Source organism: Phaseolus vulgaris, chromosome 3, assembly GCF_051622355.1.
Source record: "Phaseolus vulgaris cultivar YP4 chromosome 3, ASM5162235v1, whole genome shotgun sequence".
NCBI lineage: Eukaryota > Viridiplantae > Streptophyta > Magnoliopsida > Fabales > Fabaceae > Phaseolus > Phaseolus vulgaris.
This window is the reverse complement of record NC_143500.1, coordinates 23,677,603-23,700,927: the sequence shown is the minus strand read 5'-3', so window position 1 is coordinate 23,700,927 and position 23,325 is coordinate 23,677,603.

Sequence of the window (23,325 nt, the reverse complement as noted above, 5' to 3'; positions counted from 1 at the left end):
TGGGAGAATAGATCTTCAAATTCACTCAAAAGGTTTTCTACTTGAGGAGGTAAAACCATGAGTTCACTACTTGTGGCAATGCATGTAAGTGCTCCTTTACAAAAGATAAGGCTTGGTTGTTCAACAAGAAGCAAGTTTTCAAAAACATTTTCAAGAGGTTTTTCTTGTTGACCAACCTTGTGGGAAGGAACACTCTTCTCCCACGCCTTTCTATCCCTAAGGATTTTCTCTTTTTCTAGCTCTCTTTTTTTTTTTTTTTTCCTCATTCCTCTTTTGTTTCATTTGTATTTGGTCTTTCACCACTTGAGAATGTGGTAAAGGACTAAGTACAAACTTTTTATACTTATGGGTGAAGGAAATCTCGTTAGTGAGACCATCATGCAAGGTTTTCTTATCAAATTGCCATGGTCTCCCTAATAAGATATGGCAAGCTTCCATAGGCACTACATCACATAAAACTTTGTCTTTGTAGTTCCCTATGGAAAACTTGATTTCCACTTGCTTGTCTACATGTAGTTCCCCATTTTCATTAAGCCATTGAAGTTTGTAAGGTTTTGGGTGAGGAACTACTTGTAGCTTAAGCTTTTCAACCATCCTAGCACTACAACAATTACAACTAGATCCACTATCCACAATGAGGGAACATATATTTTCTAAAACATTGCATCTTGTATGAAAGATGTTCTCCCTTTGTGTTTCCATGGATGTGCTAGGGTGATTGTTGAGGGTTCTCCTAATCATAAGCAATTCTCCCTCTAGTGGAGCTACCCTCTCATCCTCTCCCCCTTCCTCTTTCTCACTAGGCTCATCCTCTCCACTAGTGTACTCGTCTACACCTTTTAAAAACAAAGTCCTTTGGTTTGGACATTGTGCTTGCACATGCCCCCTACCATAGCACTTAAAACACTTGACATCTCTAGCTCGGATGGGTGGGGTTGAGGTTTCTTTGGTGAAGGGCTTGGTAGGCTCTTTTGGTTTTTCCTTGGATGTACTACCCTCCCTTCTAAACTCTTTCTTGGGATAAAAGCTAGAATAGGGGCTCACCTTTTGACTTGAGGTTTTGCGCAAGTTTTGTTGCTCAACTTTAATGCAAAGTTGAACCAAATCATTCAAGTCTTGATAAGGTAAGAGCTCTACTCTATCTCTTATCTCAAGTGATAGGCCACTAAGGAACCTAGCTATGGTGGTTTCCTCTTCCTCTCTAATAGAGGCTCTCATCATATAGAGCTCCATCTTTTGTCTATACTCCTCTACGCTCATATTTCTTTGTTGGAGTCTTTGGAGCTTGTCCATCAACTCCCTATGGTAGTAAGAGGGTATATGTCGACGTCTTAGGGCTCCCCTAAGGTCATTCCAATATGTAATGGAAGGTTCCCTATGAAGACGTCTATCTATTTCGAGAGAGGTCCACCAATACATGGCATTCCCTTGGAAACTAAGGGTGGCTAAGGGTACTTTTCGTTCCTCACTTACCCTATGGCAAGCAAAAAGTTGCTCTACCTTCATCTCCCAATCTAGATATACTTCTACATTTTCCTTTCCATGAAAATGAGGTAGGTCTACTCTTGTTTCCCTTGGCACCTCTTGTTCCCTTTGCCTAGTTCTTCTAGGGGGTGGTTGGTAATAATCATTGATTCTACGGCTTCCCTCCCCTAGAGACTCAATACTTTGAGAATGGGATGCATGAGTTTTTGTTTATTTTTGTGATTTTTGTGACTTCTCTTCTTGAGCTTTAGCCAACTCATTGATTTTGTTCTCATTCTCCAATTGTCTAAAAGATATCAATTGTACCGCTTGGGATACTTCTTTTAAAAGAGTTTTCAAAGATTTTACTTCACTTTCTATAGACTTTGGAGAGTGAGAAGAAGAAGACATGGCTAAAACTTTGTGTATATAGGTGTTTTACTTGGAGAAAGTTTAGGAAAGTTAGAGAAGGTAGTTTTCCAGGTAAGGGAGGTGAGTCACAATGGACTACTTAAGTACCAAGCCTTTTCCTTGCCAAAAACTTTCCTCCAATGACTTCACACAAAATTTTCTCTTAGTAAAACACTTAGAACACAAGAAGTTGAGAAATCAAAAAGCAAGAAAACTATGTAAGCTAGATATGCAGCAAAGCTAGTCGGTATAGCACAAAATTAAACAATACTAAGCATGCAAAACGTTTCTACCAAAACAAAAGAAAAACAAGTTCAAACAAGCAACAAATTACTAAGCAAAATTACTATGCTATTCGGCCCTAGGTGAGGCTTCTTGGACACTTTGAGCCCTTGAAGACACACTCACCGTCTAAAACGTAATTTAAAAGAGGTAATTAACAATAAACCAAGTTGTAAAGGAGATAAGAAAACCCCCTTTGTTGTTCCTCTTTTTGGTTAGTGCACTTTCTTTGTTGTCTTGATTGTTGATCTTCTAGGTGTTTGTAGTGTTTGTTTCAAGAAAGCTTGTTTCGGCCTTAGCTTTGACTCCTCCTTAGAAAGTTGGCTTTAATTCTCCAATTTCCAGCACCTATTCACAAGGGCTTAACCTTAAACCAAGTCAATTTCCATGCACACAAGCACCAAGAGAGAATTAAATTCCAGCACCCAAAATGAGAGGTCAAGAAACAAAAGCAAGAAACAAATTTAATTGAAAGAAAACAGTACTACCAAAAGGATTTATAATATGACAACTTAGAAAGAGATTCAAGAAATTAAAGCAAACAATTAAAGGTACTCAATAAAAGTTGGCACACAAAAGGAATTCCTAAAGAAAAGCACTAGATTAGATGACCAAATAAAAAAACAGCACCACTGGAAAATGTTGTGGGCCAGAAAACGTGTTTGGTCCCCGATTTATGCTGAGCTGTAATTGTAAAATTTGTTTCTGAAATTTGGATGCAAGAAAATTCAGGATCTTATCTAAATTTTGGCTTTGGAATCACCTAAAACTCATGCACCATTTTGTTTTAATAATTTTTGCAAATTTGGTGTGCAGTTAGGCCAGCTGGAGCGCTCAAGATTTGCACTCTGATTTTGTGAGATTTATCATTTTCTTTCTGTTGCTTCTTTTGACCTCATTCTTTTTTTGTCTTTTCTATAACACTTTAAACTTGCATTTTCCAGAAAATCAGAATTTTCCTATGGGTGGAAATATTTTTTTAAAACAAAACAGCCCAGAACAGAGAGATGATACAGGGGAAATCTGGAAAACTGGAAGAAAACAGCAAGATAACCAAAATTAACACAATGGAAATGTAAGAATGGAAATTGTGTAAGAACTAAGACACAATTATGAACTCAAACTAAAAATAAAAAGCACCAAAGGATCAAAATAACAGCAGATTAAAGCAATATAAAGAGACCCAAAAACAAGAAACAATCAAGCCAAAAAATAGGACTACTAAGAATTGATGACAATTATGGATTCACATGACTTGACACAACATTTATAGATTCAGAAAATAAAGACTCAAAGCATAAAATGAAGCAATTATAAGAAAGCAATAAGGACTCAATTTCCTAAAAGAAAAACAGCCACACAATGGTGTAAGCAATCCTATCACAAGCTGCACAGAATTTGTTCAAGATCAATTGAACAATTGTGCTTTGGTTGGATCTTCCATAAGCACACCAAGAACAACTTAAAATATAAAAACAGCAAGACAAGTAAGGAATTGAAACGACAAAGATGAAATAAAGAAGAACTGAAATTAAAAGACCAAGCTACTCATCTTGAAGAACCAAAAGCTCATGATACCAAATGATGGCATTTCATGTGTTCTTCTTGAATCAAAGTAGTAAAAAGTGATGCGGAAGCAATGGGTGAGTGAAACAAAGCCCTCCTAGGAGTTGTGTTGGCTTTGAAGGTGCATGATGAGTGTGGTGTTTGAGTGGTTCGGCCAGCTCAAGGGAGAAAGGTGAAAGGATTGAAGTTTATAGCCTAGATTTCTAGGAGAAGTAAAGCTAGTGCACAAAAATGGCAGCATAACATTACTCAATTAAACTTGTCCAATACAATGAGATAGCCTTCCTATTTATAGGCTATCTTGGACGTAATTTGTAAGCTGAATTACAAGAAAAAGAAAACCAAAAATTAAATCTAAATGCTAAGCCATGTGCCAAGCAATGACCGGCCACACAAACCCTACATTCTAGAATGTTTCCTTCCAAAATGCTTCCTACACTATCCTATCTACTAAGTACCCCCAATGGGCCTTTATGCAAACATATACAAAGCCTTCTCTCTTCCATCCGTGGCCTCATTTGCTTGTGTTTGAATATGTTTGGCCATTGATCTTGTAAGGGGTCCTAGACAGTCTAGCTCCAAGGGTAGCCTCCCTCCTTCACGTCCTAGACGCTCACCTTCACGTCCTAGACGCTCACCATGGTCTTGGTCTAGACGCTCTCCTTGGCTTGGGCCTTGGCTTCCTTGGGTAGGTGTGCTTGGCCCTCCTCCATCAGGGTGTCTTATGATTTGTTTGATATAAGGCAATATCAGGGAGAGTCCCTCAAAGACTACCTGAATCGCTTTGGGGCGCAGATGGTCAGATCGCCGGCCAAAGATGAAGAAATGCTGGTCTATGCATTCAAGAAGGGCGTGTTGCCGGGACCATTCTGCGAGGCGTTGATCAGGGCACACCCCGCCACGTTTGCTGAGGTTAGGCGACTTGCGGTGCCCACATCGCCGACGAGAGCGAAGTCGCCGAGAAGAGAGGAAGCGTGGCTCCCGCTAGGCCACGCGCCCAAACCAGGATCCAGCCGCAGAGGGTGCTGGAGACAGCGGCGGCCAGGAGGGATCAGAGGACTCGCCATCCTTATGATCCAAGGAAGAACAAGGGTAGGGGCCAAGGACGCCAGCAACCAGCACGCCGGGAACACAATCGCCCGCCTAAGCACAAGTTTGTCATGGGATTGGCGGATCTGATCGCCATTCCCAACATATCCGCTAGGTTGAAGGCGCCAGAAAAGGTGGGCGACAAGATGCTGGGACCAAAGCCAGACGCCTGGTGTGAGTTTCACCAGGGCTTTGGCCATACAGTGGACTCGTGCTTAGCATTAGGATACCAGCTCGACGATCTGGTAAAGAGCGGGTTCCTAAATGACTATCTGCTGGATAGAAGGACGGGGGGTGCGTCGAGCTCCCAACCAGCAGGTACTGAAGCTCAGCAGCACGAGATGCCTACGCATGGAGAAATCCACACCATTGCAGGGGGTTTCTCGGGAGGTGGATGCACCGCATCACAGAGGAAGAAGTACGCAAGGTCTGTGATGACGGTGGATATGTTTGAAGACCACTCGCCAGAAGTGGATATTACATTCACCAAGCAAGATCTCCGGGATGTTGTGCCTCATGACAACGATCCCATAGTAATTTCGTTGATAACAGCAGGAAGAAAGGTCCACAGGGTGCTGGTGGACCAAGGAAGCTCGGCAGATGTGATGTTCTGGCCGACTTTCACGCAGTTGGAGCTGTCCCTTGACCAGCTGAGGCCCTATGGAGGATGTCTGTATGGGTTCGCTGGTGACCAAGTGGAGGTCAGGGGGTACATAGAGTTAAGGACAACGTTTACAGACGTGGCGGGTTCAAGAACGAAAAAAATCAAATACCTCGTTGTAAACGCTCCTTCAGCGTACACCATCCTGTTGGGAAGACCCACGCTCAACAGGATAGGTGCCATACCGTCGACCCAGCACATGAAGGTGAAGTTGCCGTCCATGGAGGGGGTGGTTATCACCATCAAGTCCGATCAGAAGGAAGCGAAGAAGTGCTATGAGAATAGCCTGAAAAACAAGAGATCAGTGAGTTACGTAACAACCACCCCGCCTCCTGGTGTGAAGCCCAGATCGACGGTAACAGAAGAGATCGCCGGAAGGGACGTGGAGATGGTGGACGCAGAGCTGGGGGAGGGGAATGCTGGTCTGGAGGAGGAAGAGGCAAGGAATCGCCCTGAGGAAGCGAGAGAACTGGGAATCGCCAGGGCAGTGATCGCCAGAGAAACCAGACCAAAGCCCGTCGAGCAGTGGCTCGAGAGAGAAATCGGGGGAAAGATCTTCAAGCTGGGAAGATCCCTGGAGGTTGAGCTCCAGGACCAGATCGCCAAGGTGATTGAGCGGCATCTGGACGCGTTTGCATGGTCCGCTTCGGACATGCCCGGGATCGATCCCGACTTTTTGTGCCATCATCTGGCGATGGACAACTTGGTAAGACCAGTGCGACAAAGAAGAAGAAAGTTCAATGAAGAGAGGAGGCAGGCGATCAGGGACGAAACACAGAAACTCCTCGCTGCAGGCCACATCAGGGAAGTTCAGTACCCTGAATGGTTGGCAAATGTCGTGCTGGTGAAGAAGAGTAATGGGAAATGGCGCATGTGCGTCGATTTCACTGACCTGAACAAGGCTTGCCCAAAGGATTCGTATCCTTTACCAAGCATAGACGCCCTAGTGGACAGTGCTGCAGGGTGTAAGCTGTTGAGCTTCCTGGATGCCTTCTCGGGGTATAATCAGATTAAGATGCATCCCATGGATGAAGAGAAGACAGCCTTCATGACGGAGAGATCGTGCTACTGCTACAAGGTGATGCCGTTTGGGCTGAAGAACGCGGGGGCCACGTACCAGAGGCTGATGGATCGAGTACTTGCACCGATGCTGGGAAGGAACGTGCAAGCATACGTCGATGACACGGTCGTGACCTCGCCGGAAAAGAGCAAGCACGTTGCAGACTTGGAAGAATTGTTCACGACGATCGCCAAGTTCAGATTAAAGCTTAATCCAGAGAAATGCATTTTCGGCGTGGAGGCTGGAAAGTTTTTGGGTTTCCTGTTGACTGAAAGAGGCATAGAGGCCAACCCTGATAAGTGTGCCGCCATCCTGGCGATGAGGAGCCCAGCTACGGTGAAGGAGGTCCAACAGCTAACAGGTCGGATGGCAGCCCTGTCTCGCTTTGTGTCAGCTTGCGGAGAAAAGGGCCATCCCTATTTTCAGTGCTTGAGGCGCAATAACAAGTTTGCGTTGACGAAGGAGTGCGAGGAAGCCTTCGTCAAGCTGAAGGAATATCTGGCGAGCCCGCCGGTCTTGTGCAAACCGCTGGTGGGAACCCCTCTCAGGTTGTATTTTGCTGTAACTGAGAGGGCGGTGAGTGCGGTGCTCGCCCAGGATCAAGATCAGGCTCAAAAGCCTATTTATTTTGTGAGTAAGGTGTTGCAGGGCCCCGAAACGAGATATCAGGCCCTGGAAAAGGCTGCGCTGGCTGTGGTATTTTCGGCGAGGAGGTTGCGCCACTATTTCCATAGCTTCACCATTCTGGTGATGACTGACCTGCCCATCCAGAAGGTCTTGAAGAAGCCTGACGTTGCAGGAAGGATGGTGAAATGGGCAGTAGAGTTGTCAGAGTTTGATATTAAATATGAGCCTCGAGGCTCGATCAAGGGGCAAATCTTTGCTGATTTCGTGGTTGAGCTCTCATCTGAGGGGACGCGAGTTGAAGGGGACGACTTCCGTTGGGTGCTCTCGGTGGATGGATCGTCGAACCAGCAGGGCAGCGGTGCTGGAGTCATTTTGGAAGGACCCAACGGCGTGCTGATCGAACAATCTTTGAGATTCGCCTTCAAAGCCAGTAACAATCAAGCAGAATATGAGGCGCTGATCGCCGGGATTTTGCTGGCCAAAGAGATGGGAGCCAGGGTGTTAATGGCTAAGAGTGACTCGCTGCTAGTCACAGGGCAAGTAACAGGCGAGTTCCAGGCTAAAGATCCACAAATGGCGGCCTATTTGGAGTATGTGCAGGAATTGAAGAGTTCCTTTGCCTCCTTTGAAGTACTGCATGTGCCCAGAGAGCAGAATGCCCGAGCTGACTTGCTAGCTAAGCTCGCCAGCTCAGGCAAGGGGGGTAGGCAGAGGACGGTGATTCAAGAAACTCTGAAGACGCCGAGAGCATTTGTGGCAGATCACCTGGTTCTTCAGATAAGCAAGTCGACGGAGAAAGCAGCGAGAAGTCATAAGTCCCTGACGCAGGAAACGTTGAGATCGCCGAGAATTAAAGCATGTCGAGGAGAGAAGGTGAACATGACGCAGGTCTGCGCGATCCATGAGCCAGACACCTGGATAACACAGTATAAGCGATGCTTGGCAGATGGCCTTCTCCCACTGGATCCGACAGAGGCTAGGAAGGTAAAGAAAAATTCTAGCAAGTACACATTGATTGATGGCGATCTGTACAGGTTTGGGTTCACTCACCCACTCCTGGAATGCGTACATGGCGAGAAGTGCACGAGAATCATGGCAGAGCTCCACGAAGGTATATGCGGAAGCCACGTCGGGGGTCGAGCTCTGGCCGCAAGGACTCTCCGTGCAGGGTATTACTGGCCATCGATGAGAGAAGACTGCAAGAAGTATGGCCAATGTTGCAAACAATCCCAACAGCACGCCGATTGGCACAAGGCGCCTCCCGAAGAGTTGAAGTCGATCTACAGCCCTTGGCCGTTTCATACTTGGGGAATCGACATCCTGGGACCTTTCCCGCTGGCGATCAGGCAAATGAAGTACTTGGTGGTGGCGATTGAGTATTTCACCAAGTGGATCGAAGCGGAGCCAGTGGCCCAGATCACCGCACACAAGATCGAAGGTTTCGTGTGGAAGAATATTGTGTGCCGGTTTGGAGTGCCCAAGCGCCTGGTGTTAGACAATGGGACCCAGTTTGCAAGCCACTTGTTGAAGAAGCTGTGCGAAGGGGTGGGAATTCAACAAGTGTTTGCGTCCGTCGAGCACCCTTAGACGAATGGCCAGGTGGAGTCAGCTAATCGGGTGTTGCTGAGAGGTTTGAAGAGAAGGCTAGAGAAAGCCAAAGGAAGCTGGGCTGAGGAGGTACCCCGTATAGTCTGGGCGTTCCACACCACCGAGCAGTCAGGAACCCATGAGACCCCATTCAGCTTGGTCTATGGGTGTGATGCAATGATTCCAGTAGAAATCCAGGAGAGCTCGCCGAGATTCCAGAACTTTGTAGAGGAAGACTCGAATGAAGAGAGAAGGCTGAACCTGGATCTACTGGATGAAGTCAGGGAAGAGGCGAGATTGAAAGCTGAAGCGGTGAAGAGAAGGATTGAACGAAGATACAACTCGAAGGTGATGCCAAGACATTTTAGAGAAGGCGACCTGGAGATGGAGAATAAACTGTCGCCCAAGTGGACGGGGCCGTTCAGAATAACCGAGGCGCTCGAGAACGGCGCCTACCGCTTAGAGACATTGGAAGGAGGGGCGATTCCTCGCACTTGGAACGCCACGCACCTGAAGTTGTATTATAGTTAAGAAGCCTTGTAAGTAAAGACAAACACGAAGTTATATTACAATGTCTCTGTTAAAACAGTTTGAAGGGGGCACTCTTTTTTCCCTAAGGAGGGTTTTTAATGAGACCACCCAATAAAGAGAAGTTTTCGAAGTACAAGTTGTTTTAGATTGCGTGCCTGTTGTTTTCAGAAAGTTTTGAAGAAAGACCTTGTCACTTGTATGTGGCTTAAGGCAAGTTAAAGATATGTTGCATGCTTTCTAAAAAGTTTTAAGTCCTCATCGTCTTTCGGCGATCGGAGGCACCAGTTAAAAGTTTTAAGTCCTCGTCGTCTTTCGGCGATCGGAGGCACCAGTTAAAAGTTTTAAGTCCTCATCGTCTTTCGGCGATTGGAGGCACAAGTTAAAGTTAAAGTCCTCATCGTCTTTCGGCGATCGGAGGCATCAGCTAAAAGACCTCAACGCCCTCGCGCGTCCTGAGGCGAGTTAAAGACCTCCTCGCCGTCGAGCGAGTGCAGGCGAGGAAGAGCGAAAAGTCCTCAGTGTTTCTGGGGGCGAGGAGATGTAACCCCTGGGCAATGTAGAGGCACCAGTGAAAAGTCCTCAGTGTTTCTGGGGGCGAGAAGATGTAACTCCCGGGGCAATGTAGAGGCAAGTAAAAGACCTTCTCGCCTATGAGCGAGTTCAGGCAAGTAAAAGACCTTCTCGCCTATGAGCGAGTTCAGGCAAGATAAAATCCTTCTCGTCTCGAACGAGTTCAGGTATGGTGTTAAGGGTGGACGAAGTTTGGAAGGTGGCTAAGGTAGGTTCGAAGAGAACCCCTAGCCACCCGGTCTTTTACTCTGAAGTTCAGGAAGGTAGAGAAGGATCCGAAAGGCGCCTCTACCCCCAGATAAAAGAACAATGGCCAAGGCATGAAGCCAGAAAGAAGCTGATATCGGCAAGAGTCTTTGGCGACCAGGAAAAGTTCAAGCAGCGACGAGAAAGTTAAAGACCCGTGCTGATGGAGCAGATCGGGTGAAGAAATGTTTTAAGCCAGTGGTTGAGTTGAAGTTCGTTGCTTGAAGAGTGATTTTACGTTAAGGTTAATTGCCTTAAGATTACGAGCTGTGAAAGTGATTATTATTGCTCGAAGTTGAAATGGTTCGAAATAGTTAAGTGCAAGATCGGGCCTACAAAATTACTAAGTTATTTTTCTGAAGTAAAATTGCACAAGGAAAGTTGAAGCAGGCAAGGAAGTTATAGAAAGAAATACGAAGGCAATTTCATTAAAGTAAATGACAGTTCAAAGCACATGTATAGAAAAAGAAGAAAGTTCATTACAACTGCATACAAAGAAAAAGCATAAAGGTGATGGATGAGGGGAAATTGATCAGTCTTCGACGGGAACCACCTTCCCATCCACCACCTCGTTGTTTAAAGACACCATGCTGAGATCCAGATCGGGGAACAAGCATGCAAACTGTTCCCGTGCAGCAGCGAATCCAGCAGCCAGAATTTGGGCAGAACTCATGTTAAGATCTTCAATCTACTTCTGGAGTCCTTCAGTTTGTTCCTTCAGCCCCTTATTCTGCTGCTCCAGCTCTTCGACTTGTTTCTTGAGTTTTTCGTTGATCTCTTGAGCCTAGAGAAGGTCTTCAGCAACCTTCTTAGATTCCGCTTGCACTTGGCCCAGTTCAGCAGTGATCTTCCCTTTCTCTTTGTTGGCCTCGGCAAGCTCAGCAATGGCGTCGTCCCTCGCCTTCTCCACCTTACCCAGGAAGATCTCCCGATCAGCAGACCTCTGCTCCAGTTTTTTCACCTTGGCGGCGTCAGTTTTTATCGAAGCTTCCAAGTCAGCCACCTTAACACGATAAGGCACAATTTTGCTCTCTAGTTCGATCTTTTCTTGGGCCAGTTGCTGTACCTTATGGCGGAGTTCAGTGGCCCCCTTGCGCGCCAAACGGAGCTCGGTGCTCATCGCATCTTCTACTCGGGAGTGTTCAATCTCCGTGAGCGTCAGATTGAAGGACAACTTCTCCACCTCAACCTTCATGGTGCTGTTCTCAGTTTTGAGGTTGAAGAGGTCGTCCTGGAGCTTCCTGGTGGAGCTCTGCACAACTCTAGTTATGATGGCGGGAATGTCTTCTGCTATCGTCTTCAGCTTGGCAGATAAAGGCTCCCACATCCTCGTGACCTCGAGAGGGAGGTTTGCTGCTTGTAGAGGTGCTGGGTGGGCCTGTTGTTGGTTTTCGTCGCCACCTTCTTTGGTTGGTTCTTCAGTAGGCGCTTCTGGGCGTGGTGGCGACGTCGGGGATTCGGTAATCAGGATTGGAGAGGTATGGGCAACCTCATCCCCGATCGGAGCAATGTCTGCAGCTGAAGTATTTGAAGAAGGACCCCCTCCAGCTGATACATACGGTGTGGAGGCGCTCGGGGGGTCCTCCAAGAAATTGTCTTCGGCGGCCTCAACCGCGGGTGGTGCAGTTGCCAATGGAATGGCTTGGACTGGGAAAGTGGGAGCTGGTGGAGATGGCATTGTTGGAGGTGGAGCAGGCGTGGATGGCGGCGTTGAGGTGGGAAGAGAGGGTGGTGCAGGTGGTGAAGAAGGTGTCACCCTCTTCCTCTTCGTGACAAGGCCATCTTCAGTGGCCTCGTCGTCTTCTTCCTCCTCCTCGTGGACTACCTGGGGAGCTTTCCCCTTGGGCCTTTTGAGGACAAGTTTTTTGCGCGGGGAAGCGGGTTGGACGTCGGAGGGAGCTGGGCCCTTAGGTGGCGATCGGCCCTGTGCGGCGGCGATCTCCACCACCGAATTTGGTACTGTTTGAGAACCCGTTGCCAACCCGTGGAGTCGGGCGAGCATCCTTAACTCAGCAAGCTTGCCCTGGCCCAACATGTTATCTGCATAGAGCAAAAATGCATGGATTAGTTCAGAGAGAAGATAAATGCATAAGGCAGTATACACAGCAAAACAGATGAAGGGTGCAGAAAAATAAAACCAAAGTCTTGCGCACAACGCACAAGACGCCCAGAAACAGTTAACAGAAGCAAGTATTAAAACAAGAAGCTTGAATGTTCTAACCTATTCGAATTTCGAGTTGGTCCTCGAAGAATTCGAAGCAGATCAGGGTGGTGGTGAGGAAGGTGATGTTGGCATCCGCCACACTCTTCCAAAAGAAGCAGAGATCCCTGTCCAGTGCACCCATGCTATCAGGACTTCTGGGTCTCCTGAAGCAGCTCTTGGACTCTTTGCTCCCCTTGTTTACCCAGTACAAGGGGAAACCGTCGAGTAGGGAAGTGTCCTTGTTGTTGGGGCGCACTTGGACGAACTTTCCCTTCCAGTCTTTATAGGATTGCTGGAAGATGGAGAAGATAGACCTCCCAGCAATCCCATTTAAGCTAACCCACAGGCGGTCTCCTGGGTGCTTGGCTTCAAATAGAAACAAAAACACATCTACGGATGCGGGCAACCCCAGATGATCGCACATCACTTGGAATGCTCGCACAAACGCCCAACTGTTGGGGTAGAGCTGGGCGGCGGCAATGTTGAGCTCGGTGAGGAGCTCCCTCTCGAAACGTGAAAAGGGAAACTTTAGTTTCACCTTCTTGAATAGCGTTGTGTAGACGAAGCAGAAGGGCCCGTCATTGCTCGCCTTATCGTCGGCACAAACGGGCAGATCGGGGGGGCAAGGTAGCACTATCATCTTCTCATCGTACTCCTTATGAAATGTTTGGTGAGGCTCATCCCCCTTGGTCAATCGCAAAACTGCCCCAGCAGTGTTCACGGAAGACATTTCCTTCAACAGGGTCGAGTTGGCCCAGGGATAGAGTTTTTTGAAGTCTGGTGGGGGGACATGGGCTCCTCCGGTGATAGGTGGAGTCGCCTGGGCCAGGTTGGGGCGGGAAGATGCAGGCCTCTCAGCTTGGGAAGATGAAGCGCCACGTACTCGCGGTGGGTCGTGTGCTTGTGAAGAGGGGTTTCGTGATGAAGGAGGAGGATTCGAGGTGATCTTTGTGCGAGCCATTGTTGCAGCTGCAAAGGAAGAAGAAAAGGAAGAATGGTCAGGGGTCACAGAGGCTGACTCGACCATGGAAGAAAGGTGAAAAACGAACGAACGTAGGTTCGTTGCGACGATTGACGAAGCCCTAAGTTACGTAGAAGGAGAAATGGAGAAAGCAACCCACAACGTATGCACCAGACAGTTACAGGATGATGCTAATCGGTTAAGATGCAGGAAAAACCAGCAGAAGAAGGAAAGGAGGTACCTTTTGATGATCAGGAAGACGATGAAGGATGCTGGTGATTCAGAGTGTTGAAGAACGTCGAGAGCTTTTTTGCAGAAGGAAGTTAGAGCGTTTGCGAATACGAAGAAAAGTGATGGAACAGTGGAGTGAAAAATGGGTTTAAGGGTTTTTCGAAATGGGTTTGGGAAGCGCAAACGATAACTGAAGGTAACCGTTGATGAAGCCACGTGTCGAGCGATGGGAGAGGGGTTTGGTGGAGCGTCAGAGAAGCAGAAAGTACAACCGCTTGGAATTCTGCGTCAGTGCCACGTAGGTCGGTGTTGACGTGACTCTTTCAGTCTTTTCGCTGGACAAGTCTTCGCTTAAGACTGGGGGGCTTGTGTACCGTCCTGGTAGTCGGAAGTGATGACGTGGCACCAAGCTATAGTGTAGGCGTGTTGACAAGGCGCCAGGTTGACAGAAGGGGAGGAAGTCGGGGGGCTCGTGAAGTCGCCAGTTATTAAGTTGGCGTGTTCCGGTCTCCAGCATACCAGGCGATCGCCCAGTAGAAGGTGAAGTCACCAGATGTAAACTCAGGCGACCAAGCGATTGGAGATCGCCAGAGCAAGCACATCACCAGAGATGAAAGTGGTGCAGATTATGAAGGCGGCCGGCGAGACCACAGGGAAGGTGTACGAGAGCACCCTAACTCGCCAGTTCCAGTAGAGATTGCACTCCCAAGTTAGCTATGCACTGGGCAGTACCACACATAAATAACTTAGCCAAAAAGAGAGTCAGAAGCAGCGCCCAAGTCAAGGAGGCTCCAGATGATGGCACGTGTACGACTGGATGCGAGCCACGTGTCCAGGTCTGTAACTGCCAGGAGAGAGAAAGTGACCAGGTATATAAGAGTTCTCAACGAACTTTCTCAGGTACGCACGTTCAGATTACACTCTTTACGCTTGCGAATTCTAGAGCTTACTGTGAGAGAGAACATTGCACGGTTCCTTGAGATTTCCTGAGTGTTCTTGCTCTTAGTATTTGGTGGTTCGGTCACTGACTTGGGCGTTGGAGTGCGATCGGCCGCAGCGGCGCCGCTCTGTTCTTTTGCAGGTTCTTGAGGTGGATCTTGAAGAAGGACGGAGGTTCGAAGTGGTGCACAAGTCGATCCTTTGACGAGGCAGGTTCCAACGTTCTGGTCAACAGGCAGGATCAGGGATCACCGCCTCCAGAATCTTCTGCGAGAACGGTGTGGAAAACTCCCTTGGTGGGGTGAGACGTTCGGTCTCATCTAGGTCGCGTTGCCCTTGGTTATTGCCCAAACCACGACGCAATTCCTCATTTGTGCGATGGAGCTCTTCATTCCTCGCCTAAGAGGCCGCGAGATCCGCCTGCATGCGTTCTTGCTCCGCCATTTCCTCCTGCAGCCCCTGCACCATGTCCATGACCTGTTGCATGGTCATTTCCTCACTCGTAGCGCGCGCTGAACCGCGTCTCGTGGCCCTCATGCTTCAACTCAAAGTGTCGAATAGAGCCCAATGTTCCTGTTGTTACGGTGGCTTTGATAAACTCTCTGGAACTGTCGGACTGAAACTTGTGATGGGACTGATGTTTTAAATCTGCCCCACGGTGGGCGCCAAATGTTCCGGCCGGTTGACAAGGGACGTCTTTGCGCGTGGCCTATCCCCGCGAGTTAGGGCACCTTCGTTCTGCACCGTTTGTGTGTACCTGAAAAAGAAGTGAACAAAGGGGCGCCCTCGCGGCTCTTTGCACTCCGACGATCAAGTCAGCTGGCTAGAAACATCAAAATGACACACCCCCGTATCGGAGCACCGCAAATGAATGCTCTGAAGGTGGTCTTATCACTGAGTAAGCAATGCTTTTTCTCCCTAATCGTTTGTGCGTACAGTGGGTGCGCGAGCAAACAACTAGAGTGTATCTGTGTGTCTTTTGTCCCAAAAACTCCCGATCCCCCAAACTCCCGTCTCAAGTCCCCTTAAAACGCCCCTAGCATTTAAAGCGTCTAAAAGCGCATTTAAGGATAAAAAGTGCAGCGCCTTTAAGACGTTCAAAACGCTTAAGGTGTTTAAAGTGCTTTAAAGCGTTCGAAATGTAAACTTAATTACTTTGACATAATCTTAATTACCTCATACTTGACAAACTTTCTGGAAAACATTGATGTTTCTGTTTGCCCCACCGCGTGTCCTTCTGACTTGACCGTTATTCTACGTGGAGGGCCTCACAACACTGTAACGCAATTTAGGGATATTTCATCGTGTGAGTCCTCATTCCTTGGAGTGCATCTGGCGCAAGGGGTGACTTTTTGGGTGCTAACTCATGCGCCCCAACCTCTAGTCACTCGCCCTGGGAGTGTATCCACCTTCCTCTCGTACCCTGCACCTGGTTTCCGATGGACATGACCTTCTCTCGAGTCGTATCTATCCCAAGGGTCTCCCTGTGGTGGCAGGGATGCTTCACGAGTCAGGCTACTCCCTACTGACGCTAGTACTATGGCCTTGAAGCCACCTTACTCTTCTCTTTATCACTGTTCTGAGCTGTCGACGCTTGAGGCCTTCCCGTGGTGTCACTCCCTCCATGGTCTTTCCTACCCATAGGTATCGGGTAGTAACACTGTACCGCCCTGGTGGTCGGGAGTGATGACGTGGCACCCTGCTACAGTATAGGCGTGTTGGCAAGGCGCCAGGCTGGCAGGAGGGAAGGAAGTCGGGGGGCTCGTGTAGTCGCCAGTTGTTAAGTTGGCGTGTTCCGATCTCCAGCATATCAGAATAGGCGATCACCAGGTTAAAGATGAAGTCGCCAGATGTAAACCCAGGCGACCAAGCAGTTGGAGATCGCCGAAGATGAAAGAGAAGCAGATTATGAAGGCGGCCGGCGAGACCACAGGGAAGATGTATGAGGACACCCTAACTCGCCAGTTCCAGTAGAGATCGCACTCCCAAGTTAGCTATGCACTGGGCAGTACCATGCATAAGTAACTTAGCTAAAATGAGAGTAGAAGCAACGCCAAGTCAAGGAGGCTCCAGATGATGGCACGTGTACGACTGGATGCGAGCCACGTGTCCAGGTCTGTAACTGCCAGGAGAGAGAAAACAGCCAGGTATATAAGAGTTCTCAACAAACTTTCTGAGGTACGCACGTTCAGTTTATACACTTTACGCTTGCGAGTGATAGAGCTGACTGTGAGAGAGGATTTGCACGGTTCTTGTTCTCTTAGTATTTGGTGATACCGTCACTGACTTGAGCGTTGGAGTGCGATCGGCCGCAGCGGCGCCGCTCTGTTTCTTTGCAGGTTCTTGAGGTGGATCTCGAAGAGGAACGGAGGTTCGAAGCGGTGCGCACGTCGATCCTTTGACGAGGCAGTATCCAGCGTTCCGGTCAACAGGCAGGATCATCAGGCGCCCACCGTGGGGCCGTGTAAAACTTGCTCCCATCCACAGCGTGAGTTCTTGGAAGTTTTCGAAGTTTTCTGCGTGGTTGTGTGCTGGTGCAACCATCGTTCGCTGTTTGTTTGAGTTTCGTTCGGTGAATTTGCGTTTTGTACTGTTCGTTTGGCTTTTCGATCGGTGGAGTGAGGTTTCCTGCTGCTTACGCGTAATCTGTTTGGTGGAAGTTCGAGTTCTTTCGCTCGTTTGGTTGTCCGCGGGGAAGCGTTGGTTTCTGGTGAAGTTGTGGTTTTCTTCGAAGGTTTATGGTGTTCTTGAGTTTTCTTGCGCAGTTTCGCGCTGTTTTCTCCGATTGATCGCTGATTCGATCGTGGTTGAAGTGTTGTTCGCTGCATCCCTGTGATTCGCTGAAGTTCATGAGAAAAATGAGAAGCAATCGTTCAAGCCCCGTGGCGCCTGTCGCTGCTGAAGGCGACGCCGCCATGACCATGGCGCAGATGGCAGAGATGATGCGCTCGTTGCAGGCAACTGTAGAAGCCTCACGCGTAGAGCAGGCGAGAATACACGAGGACCTGGTCGCCTCTCGCGCCAGGAACGAGGAGCTTAGCAAGGTGACTGAGGAGCTGCGTCAAGCTCTTCGGGAGCAGCAAGGACGTTCTTCTGCTGAAGAGGTGGCGCCGTCGACGCCACCTCGTGTTTTCCCAATGCCTTTTGTTCAGGCGATTACTGACACGCCTATTCCCACGAGCGTGGTTCCGGTTAAGGCTGTCTTTACTGGTGTGGAGGATCCAGAGGCTCATCTGACCACGTTCCACACGCAGATGATGCTGTCGGGAGGGTCAGACGCCGTCTACTGCAAGATGTTTGTGAGTACGCTCCAGGGAACGGCGATGGAGTGGTTTGTGAGCCTGCCTAACGGCCACATAACCAGTTTTCAACAGTTCTCGAAGATCTTTGTCGAGCAGTACATCGTGAATAAGACACGCCTATTCCCACGAGCGTGGTTCCGGTTAAGGCTGTCTTTACCGGTGTGGAGGATCCAGAGGCTCATCTGACCACGTTCCACACGCAGATGATGCTGTCGGGAGGGTCAGACGCCGTCTACTGCAAGATGTTTGTGAGTACGCTCAAGGGAACGGCGATGGAGTGGTTTGTGAGCCTGCCTAACGGCCACATAACCAGTTTTCAACAGTTCTCGAAGATCTTTGTCGAGCAGTACATCGTGAATAAGGCACCGCCCAGGGTGTCTTATGATCTGTTTGATATAAGGCAGTACCATGGGGGAGTCCCTCAGAGATTACCTGAATCGCTTTGGAGCGCAGATGGTCAGATCGTCGGCCAAGGATGAAGAAATGCTGGTATATGCCTTCAAGAAGGGCGTGCAGCCAGGACCATTCTGCGAGGCCTTGATCAGGGCTCACCCAGCGACGTTTGCTGAAGTCAGGCGACTTGCGGTGGCTCACATCGCCGACGAGAGTGAAGTCGCCGAGAAGAGAGGCAGCGTGGCTCCCGCCAGGCCACGCGCCCAAACCAGGATCCAGCCGCAGAGGGTGCTGGAAACAGCGGCGGCGGCCAGAAAGGACCAGAGGACTCGCCATCCTTACGACAGGAGGAACAAGGGAAGGAGCCAGGGGCGCCAACAACCAGCACGCCGGGAATACAATCGCCCGCCTAAGCACAAGTTTGTCATGGGATTAGCGGATCTAATCGCCATTCCTAATATCTCTGCTAGGTTGAAAGCGCCTGAGAAGGTGGGCGACAAGGTGCTGGGGTCAAAGCCGGACGCCTGGTGCGAGTTCCACCAATGTTTTGGCCACACCTTGGACTCATGTTTGTCTTTGGGATATCAGCTCGACGATCTGGTTAAGAGCGGGTTCCTAAATGACTATCTGCTGGACAGGAGGACGGGGGGAGCGTCGAGTTCCCAGCCAGCAGGTGGAGAAGCCCAGCAACACGAGATGCCTATCCACGGGGAGATCCACACCATTGCAGGGGGCTTCTCAGGTGGTGGATGCACCGCATCGCAGAGGAAGAAGTACGCGCGATCGGTAATGACAGTGGATATGTTTGAAGATCACTCGCCGGAAGTGGACATTACGTTCACCAAGCAGGATCTTCAGGACGTTGTGCCTCATGACAACGATCCCATAGTTATTTCCTTGGTTACAGCGGGAAGGAAGGTCCACAGAGTTCTGGTGGACCAAGGAAGCTCGGCAGACGTGATGTTCTGGCCGACTTTCACGCAGCTGGAGTTGCCCCTTGACCAGCTAAGGCCCTATGGAGGGTGCTTATATGGGTTCGCTGGTGACCAGGTGGAGGTTAGGGGGTACATTGAGCTGAGAACCACGTTTACAGATGAGGCTGGTTCGAGGACGGAGAAAATCAAGTACCTCATCGTAAACGCTCCTTCAGCGTATAACATCCTGTTGGGGAGGCCCACGCTTAACAGGATAGGCGCCATTCCGTCGACTCGGCACATGAAGGTAAAGTTGCCGTCCATGGAAGGGGTGGTGATCACGATAAAGTCTGATCAGAAAGAAGCGAAAAGGTGCTATGAGAATAGCCTGAAAAACAAAAGATCAGTGAGTTATGTAACAACCACCCCACCTCCCGGTGTGAAGCCCAGATCGACGGTAACAGAGGAGGCCGCCGGAAGAGATGTGGAGATGGTAGACGCTGAGCTAGGGGAGAGGAATGCTGGCCTGAAGGAGGAAGAGGCGCGGAATCGCCCCGAGGAAGCAAGGGAGCAGGGAATCGCCAGGGCGGTGATCGCCAGAGAATCCAGGCCTAAACCTGTCGAGCAGTGGCTCGAAAAGGAGATCGGAGGAAAAATCTTCAAGCTGGGAAGATCTCTGGAGGTCGAGCTCCAGGACCAGATCGCCAAGGTGATTGAGCGGCATCTGGACGCGTTTGCATGGTCCGCTTCGGACATGCCCGGGATTGATCCCGACTTCTTGTGCCATCATCTGGCGATGGACAATTTGGTGAGACCGGTGCGACAAAGGAGAAGAAAGTTCAACGAGGAGAGGAGGCAGGCGATCAGGGACGAAACACAAAAACTCCTCGCTGCAGGCCACATCAGGGAAGTCCAGTACCCTGAATGGTTGGCAAATGTCGTGCTGGTGAAGAAGAGTAACGGGAAATGGCGCATGTGCGTCGATTTCACCGACCTGAACAAAGCTTGCCCAAAGGATTCGTATCCTTTACCGAGCATAGATGCCCTGGTTGATAGTGCTGCAGGGTGTAAGTTGCTGAGTTTCCTGGATGCCTTCTCAGGATATAATCAGATCAAGATGCATCCCATGGATGAAGAGAAAACAGCCTTCATGACGGAGAGGTCGTGCTATTGCTATAAGGTGATGCCGTTTGGGCTGAAGAACGCGGGGGCCACGTACCAGAGGCTGATGGATCGAGTACTTGCACCAATGCTGGGAAGGAACGTGCAAGCTTACGTCGATGACATGGTCGTGACCTCGCAGGAAAAAAGCAAGCACGTTGCAGACTTGGAAGAATTGTTCACGACGATCGCCAAGTTCAAGTTAAAGCTCAATCCGGAGAAATGCATTTTCGGCGTGGAGGCTGGAAAGTTTTTGGGTTTCCTCTTAACTGAAAGAGGAATAGAAGCCAACCCAGACAAGTGTGCCGCCATCTTGGCGATGAGGAGCCCAGCTACGGTGAAAGAAGTCCAGCAGCTAACAGGTCGGATGGCAGCCCTATCTCGATTCGTGTCAGCTAGCGGAAAAAAGGGGCATCCCTATTTTCAATGTCTGCGGCGCAATAATAAGTTTGTTTGGACGAAAGAGTGCGAGGAAGCTTTCGTCAAACTGAAGGAGTATCTGGCGAGCCCGCCGGTTCTGTGCAAACCGCTGGTGGGAATCCCTCTCAGGTTGTATTTTGCTGTAACTGAGAGGGCGGTGAGTGCGGTGCTCGCCCAGGATCAAGATCAGGCTCAGAAGCCTATTTATTTTGTGAGCAAGGTGTTGCAGGGCCCAGAAACGAGATATCAGGCCCTGGAGAAGGCTGCGCTGGCTGTGGTGTTTTCGGCGAGGAGGTTGCGCCACTACTTCCACAGTTTCACAATACTGGTGATGACTGACCTGCCCATCCAGAAGGTCTTGAAGAAACCCGACGTTGCGGGAAGGATGGTGAAGTGGGCGGTAGAGTTGTCAGAGTTTGATATTAAATATGAGCCCCGAGGCCCGATCAAGGGGCAAATCTTTGCAGATTTCGTGGTTGAGCTCTCATCAGAGGCGACGCGGGTTGAAGGAGACGATTTCCGTTGGGTACTTTCGGTGGATGGATTGTCGAACCAGCAGGGCAGCGGTGCTGGAGTCATATTGGAAGGACCCAACGACGTGCTGATCGAACAATCTCTGAGGTTCGCCTTCAAAGCCAGCAACAATCAAGCAGAGTATGAGGCACTGATCGCCGGGATTCTGCTGGCCAAGGAGATGGGAGCTAGGGTGCTGATGGCTAAGAGTGACTCGCTGCTAGTCACGGGGCAAGTAACAGGCGAGTTCCAGGCTAAAGATCCACAAATGGCGGCTTACTTGGCGTATGTGCAGGAATTGAAGAGTTCCTTTGCCTCCTTTGAAGTAGTACATGTGCCCAAAGAGCAGAATGCCCGAGCTGACTTGCTTGCTAAGCTCGCCAGCTCAGGCAAGGGGGGAAGGCAGAGGACGGTGATTCAAGAAACTCTGAAGACGCCAAGGGCATTTGTAGCAGATCACCTGGTCCTTCAGATAAGCAAGTCGACGGAGAAAGCAGCGAGAAGCCATAAGTCCTTAACGCAAGAAACTCTGAGATCGCCGAGAATTAGAGCATGTCGAGGAGAGAAGGTGGATGTGATGCAGGTCTGCGCCACCCATGAGCCAGACACTTGGATAACACAGTACAAGCGGTGCCTGGCAGATGGCCTCCTCCCGCTGGATCCGACAGAAGCTAGGAAGGTAAAGAAAAATTCCAGCAAGTACACATTGATTGATGGCGATCTGTACAGGTTTGGGTTCACTCACCCACTCCTGGAATGCGTACACGGCGAGAAGTGCACGAGGATCATGGCAGAGCTCCACGAGGGTATATGCGGAAGCCACGTCGGGGGTCGAGCTCTGGCCGCGAGGACTCTCCTTGCAGGCTACTACTGGCCATCTATGAGAGAAGATTGCAAGAAATATGCCCAGTGTTGCAAACAATGCCAGCAGCACGCCGATTGGCATAAGGCACCTCCCGAGGAGTTGAAGTCGATCTATAGCCCTTGGCCGTTTCATACTTGGGGAATCGACATCCTGGGACCTTTCCCGCTGGCGATCAGGCAGATGAAGTACTTGGTGGTGGCGATTGAGTATTTCACCAAGTGGATTGAAGAAGAACCAGTGGCCCAGATCACCGCACACAAGATCGAAGGTTTCGTATGGAAGAACATCGTGTGCCGGTTTGGAGTGCCTAAACGCCTTGTGTCGGATAATGGGACGCAGTTTGCAAGCCACCTGTTGAAGAAGCTTTGCGAAGGAGTGGGAATTCAACAAGTGTTTGCATCCGTCGAGCACCCTCAGACAAATGGCCAGGTGGAGTCAGCTAATCGGGTGTTGTTGAGAGGTTTGAAGAGAAGGCTAGAAAAAGCCAAGGGAAGCTGGGCTGAGGAGGTGCCCCGTATAGTCTGGGCATACCACACCACCGAGCAGTCAGGAACCCATGAGACCCCGTTCAGCTTGGTCTATGGGTGTGATGCCATGATTCCGGTGGAGATCCAGGAGAGCTCGCCGAGATTCCAGAACTTCGTAGAGGAAGACTCGAATGAAGAGAAGGCTGAACCTGGATCTACTGGATGAGGTCAGGGAAGAGGCGAGGTTGAAGGCTGAAGCCGTGAAGAGAAGGGTCGAACGAAGATACAACTCAAAGGTGATGCCAAGGCAGTTTAGAGAAGGCGACTTGGTGATGAGGAAGGCCCACCAGTACGAGATGGAGAATAAACTGTCACCCAAGTGGACTGGACCGTTCAGAATAACCGAGGCGCTCGGGAACGGAGCCTACCGCTTAGAGACGCTGGAAGGAGGAGCGATTCCTCGCACCTAGAACGCCACACACCTGAAGTTGTACTATAGTTAAGAGCTTTGTAAGTAAAGACAAACACAAAGTTATATTACAATGTCTCTGATGAAACAGTTTCAAGGGGGCACTCTTTTTTCCCTAAGGAGGGTTTTTAATGAGGCCACCCAATAAAAGAAGAGTTTTCGAAGTATAAGGCGTTTTCAGATTGCATGTTTGCTTTTTTCCAAGAGTTTTGAAGAAAGACCTTGTCGCTTGTACGTGACTCAAGGCAAGAAAAGATATATCGCATGCTTTCTAAAAAGTTTTAAGTCCTCATCGTTTTTCAGCGATTGGAGGCACCAGTTAAAGTTTTAAGTCCTCATCGTTTTTCGGCGATTGGAGGCACCAGTTAAAAGTTTTAAGTCCTCATCGTTTTT